We start from the raw sequence: 6,641 nt of genomic DNA, 5'->3' as shown, positions 1-6,641 counted from the left end.
TTATTAAACATGAAGTCCTAACAAGGAACCTAAGAAGATAGATTTTGAGCTAAAGGAGGAGGAAATCAGACTCTACAACAAAAGAGGAATCAAAATATGAAGAGCCACAAACTCCAGTAGTGAGAAGATCAGCTCGAGAAAGAAGGCAACTAGAAAGATATAGTCCATCTGCTTTCTATTCAAAATTTTCTTTATCTATTACTAATGATGAACCCAAATCTGTCACGGAGGTAGTAGATTCAGAGCATATAAAACTTTGTGTTATGAAACCAACTCATAGAAAGATAGAAAAGAAATATCAATGCCTTAGAAATCAACCTCTTTAAGGGGGAAACCTCCTATACATTACACAAATGAACAATTCTTGGATGATACAAATGACAGGACCTCCTTTATATATATAGTAGTCTAATGGTTCATAATATAATCAGAGTTGACATAACAATAATAATGTAAGGGCACAACAATAACAATAATGGGTTTTTATGGGGCACAATAATAACAATATGGGTATTACATGGGCACAACAATATAATAAGGGGGTTGCACTAATAATAATAACGGGTTACACAAGTAGTATAGGGACCTAACATGCCCCTCTCCTTGAAAAAGTGTCGTCTTAAATGCTTGAGTATTTCTGGATGCTTCTGTATAAAATTATCATCCTTCCATGTGAAATCTTCAGTTGGTAAGTTCTTCCACTTGATGAGATACTCTGAAATTGGTCGATTTCGTAGCTATGGACTTCTCCGTTCTGTGAATGCTTCAGGTTCCAATATGATTTTTCCTTCCTTGTCAAATTTTGGCAATATTGTTGGAACTGGGATCTTCGGCAACTTTTAAATGAGTTCCCACCCTGCTTTTCCATTCTTCCATTCATCCCTTGATTTGTTTATCAAATTTGGTTGCATAATTATACCAACCTCTACCATTTCTGCAACCATATGTTCAATTTCACTCCTTTGAGAATATGCATATTAGTAAGGCCCGATGTTTGGAAGAACACTTCCTGGAATCAAATGAATAGCATGATCATGATCACAAATATGTGCGAGACCTTTGGGAGTCTCAAATACCTTGGAATGATTGTCCAAGACATTTTGGAGATCTGGAAAAATATATGATTTCAATCTGGGAACCATTAGCGAACATAATTATGCAATTATGCCTCATTATCCTTTCTTTAGAAGCTTTGTCATTCCGTTAGAGTTGATTATATTTCCTAGTTTCCCTGTGATACCCCTTAATTCAGCTTCCTTTCCTTCCAAATAAAATTTCATGAAAACTTCTTGAAAATTAAAAGCTATTGTACCCAAGGATTGTAGCCATTAGACTCCTAGTACAACATTAGCACCACCCATTAGAATGGAAAGCATTGGGCTATTCAATACATATTCTCCCATGGATAGCTTGATATTATGGCACTTTTAAGAGAAATTTATGGTTCTTCCACTTATAACTATCACTTGACACAATGGTGTTGGATATAGTAAGCAATTCAATTCCTTGGCTATCTTACAATGAATAAAATTATGGGTACTTCCCGAATCAATCAACACTATTACCTTTTTCTTCTTGATATGTCCTTCTATCTTTATATTTTGAGGAGTTGTAATTCTGACCAATTCATTACAAGGTATGGTCAGATACATTTCTTCTTTCTCTGGGGTTAGTTCCTGGTGAGTATCCTTTTCTTTTGATATTTCTTGATACTTTTATTCCTAATATTTCAATGCTTGAACCTTCTTCTTCTTGATATGTCCTTCTATCTTGAGATTTTGAGGAGTGGTAATTCCTACCATTCCAATACAAGATATGGTTAGATTCATTTGTTCTTTCTCTAGGGTTGGTTCCAGGTGTATATTCTCTTCTTTTAACGTTTCTTGATCCTTTTCGTCATTAGGAGGCCTTTCTTGTACCAGATTTATCCCACCTTCCTTCAAACCTTCCATGTATTTCTTCAAATCTTCCATGCCTTTCTTTCAATATGCTTTCATACCATCGATATTAGCTTTCATGGCATAGATAAAACTATTTATCTTTTGCTTCTCTAGAATATCATTTACCCTTATATTCAATTTTTGAAAGTCTTGAATGTGCTCTTCTATTGAACCCTTTGATGAATATGCCATTTCATCAAAGTATATTTTGGGCATGGAAATTAAACGCGATCAGGCAAAGAGGAAGCTCTAGTTCAACTAGAGGAACTATGTCGAGACAATACTATAGAGGTTCAATATGCGTGATAGTAAACTAGCAATGGTTCATATTCTTGTCGGTGTAAAGTTATATGTTGAATAGTGTCCCAAGACACAAGAAGAGGAAGAGGACATATCTCGTGTTCCATATGCAAGTGCAGTTGGTAGCCTGATGTATGAAATGATATGTATTAGACTAGACATTGCACATGCAGTGGGAGTATTGAGCAAGTTTATGTCAAAACAAGGGAAGGATCATTGGACAACAGTGAAGTGGGTTTTCAAGTATTGGCATGGCACTAGTGATTATGGTCTATGCTACCAAGGAAGACCATGATTGAACATAGTTTTGGACATCCATGTCTTTGTTGATGTAGAATGAGCTAGAGATTTGGATCAGAGAAGATCTACAAGTGGGTAAGTGTTTAACCTATTTGGAGGTGTAGTCAGTTGGATGAGTAAGAGACAGTATGTAGTGGAACTTTCAACTATAGGGGCATAACTCATGGTAGCCACTCATGCAAGAAAGGAAGAATTTTTCTTGCAGAGATTGTGTTCAGTAATGGGGTTAGTACAATGAGCTATAAGGATAGACTATGACAGCCAAAGTGAAATTTTATTGGCAAAGAACCTTGTTTATCATTCAAAGACAAAGAAAATTGGTGTTCATTATCACTTTGTAAGGGATATGGTTGAGGACAAAAAGGTGTTGTTGGTAAAGGTGGAAACTTTGAAAAATATTGTAGATGAATTGACAAATTATGTGAGCACTGAGAAGTTTTCTTGGTGTAGAGAAAGAATTGACATTGCAGGGGTGGACCAATGACTAAGATCTCCTGTGACCCCGTGTGTGGAAAAGAAAACAACAAGTGGGAGAATGTTTGGTGTGTGTTATATTATTTTCATGACTAGCCCCACACGCGAACCCTATATTAGGTGGGTTGACCTACCTATGGTTTTGTGCATGGGTTTTGCACATGGTTTTGGGCATGATGGTTTTTTTCCCATGGTATCTTGTAGATCAGATTGAGGGAACTATGGTTATGTTTTAATATAGTGTTAATGGATTGGGGTTTATGGATGCTTCGACATGTATATATATGTATTGTAACATTGAAAGGAATATAATGAAAAATCAATCTAGTAGTCCAAGTTTTTGGATCCAAGGGAAAATTGTTGTGTATATATGTTTTATGTTTTATGCCCTTTCCATTGTTTATTTTACGTTTTTAAGAATTCTTTTGTAGGTAATTTCTATACAGGGTTAAAACCTGAAATATAAACTTGAATAACGAGAAGGCACACCACATCTACACTGGAGAGACATCCTATCCTACTTATCCTGTGGAAATCCAGGAGATCAACCTGTGGTCTAGGAGAGTTCTCCTAGATAATCATCCACCTTCTCCACCTGAAGAGCTTGAAGAAGAGAGGGAAGAGAGTGTCCCTCAAGTTAATCAACCTCTCTTTCCTGAAAGGTTGATCCAGCCTAGCTAACAAACCCTAAAAGAGGTTGAACTTCTGAGAGAATTGAATAATTTTCTTGTTAAGATAGCCCTTCTCTATGCCATTAAATATGTTCCAACCTATAATAAGCTTATCAAGGAAAAATGTTTCAAAAATCCTAGGAGAAGAAAAAGAGACACCCCCACCATCAATGTTGTTGGGAAACTATCTGATCTAATGCTTGGGAGGGTGATCTTCCCAAAATACCTAGACCCTGGCAGCCTAGTAGTGGATGTGCACATTGATGGCATTATGGTCCCTAATACCCTAATTAATATTGGGGACACAATCAATGTGATGACCAAGGAAACCATGATAAAGATCAATCTCCAAGGGGCATTGAGGAAGACCACCATAGTGTTGCAGCCTGCAGACAAATCCACTATAGCTCCTCATGGAATTGTTAAAGATTTTATGGTCTCCATTGACTCTTGGGAGTATCCTAGTGATTTCCTAGTTCTCCCGGCCAAAACCAAGTTTAATGGCTATCCTCTCATGTTAATAAGACCTTGGTTGGCCACTTTTGATGCTTACATTAGTTGTAGGTTTGGGAACATGACTATCAAGAATGTATATTTATCCAAACAACTTGTTTTGTATCTTCCTGCTCAACCTTCTATTGAGCATGATTTATCCATATGGTTAGGGAATGAGGAGGAGGATGAATTGTATCATAGAACCCACTACCCAGTCTGCCACTATGTGTTGATAGGAGGGGGACAACTTGATGAAGATGAACTTATTGACCATATCCTTCAAATTCAACCTCCCACTCGCATACCAATTGATGAGTGGATGAAAGAATATAGGAGTAGCCCCTGGACTGACTTATTCTCTATTGAATCAAGTCCAAAACATGTTAAGATTGTATATTTTGTCCCATCAAGAACTTTAGAGATCAACCCCTCTCTCTCGGCCAAGCAGGAAGAAACTTTGTGCAATGTATTGAGGAAACACCTAGATGATTTTTCTTCGGATTATAAGGAAAGTAAGGGTGTGCGTCTCTCAGTTTGTACTCATAATATTTACATCAAGGAGGGATGCAAGAATGTTCACCAACCACAGAGAAGGATGAACCCATCCCTTAAGGACATTGTGAAAGAAGAATTACAAAATCTACTAGATGCATGGTTCATATACTCCATTTCAGATAGTGAGTGCATGTCACCCCTTGTTTTAGTTCCCAAGAAGAATGGGAAGAAGATAATATGTGTTTATTATCAAGAACCTAACAAGGTTACAAAGAAGGACCATTTTCCTTTTCCCTTCATTTGCCAAGTCTAGATGGCCTTGCAGGGAAGGAATTCTTCTCCTTCCTGGATGGATTTAGTGGATACAACCAAATTTAGATCAACCTTGAACACCAATATAAAACCCCATTTACATGTCCATGGGGTACCTTTGCCTATAGATTTATTCCATTTAGTCTGTGCAATGCCACTGCTACTTTCCTTAGGACAGTTCTGAGTATTTTTGTCGAACTTGTTCATGACTTTGTTGAAATATACATGAATTATTTCACTCCTGATGGATGTGACTTCGATGAATCTCTCTCCAATCTGTGAAAAGTCTTAAAGAAATTTATTGAAATGGGTCTCTTATTAAGCCCTGAGAAATGAGAATTCTTGATTAATGAAGGGATTGTCCTTCGCCATTCGATATCCAACGAAGGGATACATTTTGACCCATCCCTACCCCTCAAAAGAAAAGATATGTGAGGAGTTTCATTGGATTAGCTAGGTATTATACAAGGTTTATCAAAAAAATTAGTAAAATGGACTCACCTTTGTTTGGATTACTGGCCAAGGATTCATATTTTTGTTGGATAAGAAATGGTCAAGAGGCCCTTGTAGTATTGAAAGAAAATTTGACCAATGTACCCATCCTTAGGGTCCCAACTGGGAATTTCCTTTCCATATCCACATTGATGCATCAGATAAAGTTGTGGGGCAAGCCTTGGGACAAGTAGAAGATAAATTTCCTTATACTATCTATTTCATTAGTAAGAATCTATCTGAAGCCGACTTGATTACATTGTCGCTCAGGAAAATAACTCTTAGCTGTAGTACATTATTTAAACAAATTCAGGCACTATATCACTGGGTATAAATATTTTGTTCATACTGATCATGCAACCATTAAGTATTTAATGAATAAACAGATGTCAACGCCAATATAATTAGATGGTTGTTATTGTTACAATAATTTGATTTGGCTGTTATTAACAAACCAGGAAAAGAAAATGTGGTTGCATATTTCTGTCGAGACTAACCTTGTTTACAAATAATGAGGTGATGGTGGATGATAAAATTCCAGAGCAACACCTCTTTCTCCTTTCTTTGCTAACATAGCCAACTACTTGGTTTCTAGGAGGTTCCCTCCTAATGTGCCATCTAAGGAGGAAATTAAGATTGTAAGAAAAAGTGCTCCTTTCACTTAGATTGGGGGGAAATATTTTCAAGTTGGGACCAGATCATATCTGAAGGAGGTGTTTAGGGAAGTAGATGTCTTTGACATCCTCTTATCATGCCATGATGGACCTTGTGGGGGTAATTTTGCTGCTAAGAGAACAACCTTTAATCTTTTTCAGGTTGGTTACTATTGACCCAATTTACATCAAGATACAAAGAGATACACCACCATATGTGATCATTTCCAAAGGATGGGAAATCCTACACCCAGGGATGAAATTCCCTTACAACCTTAAGTGGCCTTAGAGCCATTTGAAAAGTGGGACATCGATTTCATTGGGTTAATTGATCCACCTTCAAGACAGTAGAAGTACATCATTATGTGCATTGATTACTTAACAAAGTAGGCTGAGAAAAGGATGTTAAAGGAGAAGCTGAGCAAAAGGTGGATGAGTTTTTAAGAGAAAAAATATTCTACAAGTTTGGGTATCCAAGGGAGCTAGTCACCAATAAAGGAGAACAATTC

Source organism: Pinus tabuliformis, chromosome 7 (genome assembly GCF_031772625.1).
Source record: "Pinus tabuliformis cultivar Carrire ecotype Pingquan chromosome 7, CPIR1, whole genome shotgun sequence".
In the NCBI taxonomy this organism is placed as follows: Eukaryota; Viridiplantae; Streptophyta; class Pinopsida; order Pinales; family Pinaceae; genus Pinus; species Pinus tabuliformis.
The sequence above is the reverse complement of the archived record's forward strand: the minus strand, read 5'-3'. Positions refer to the sequence as shown.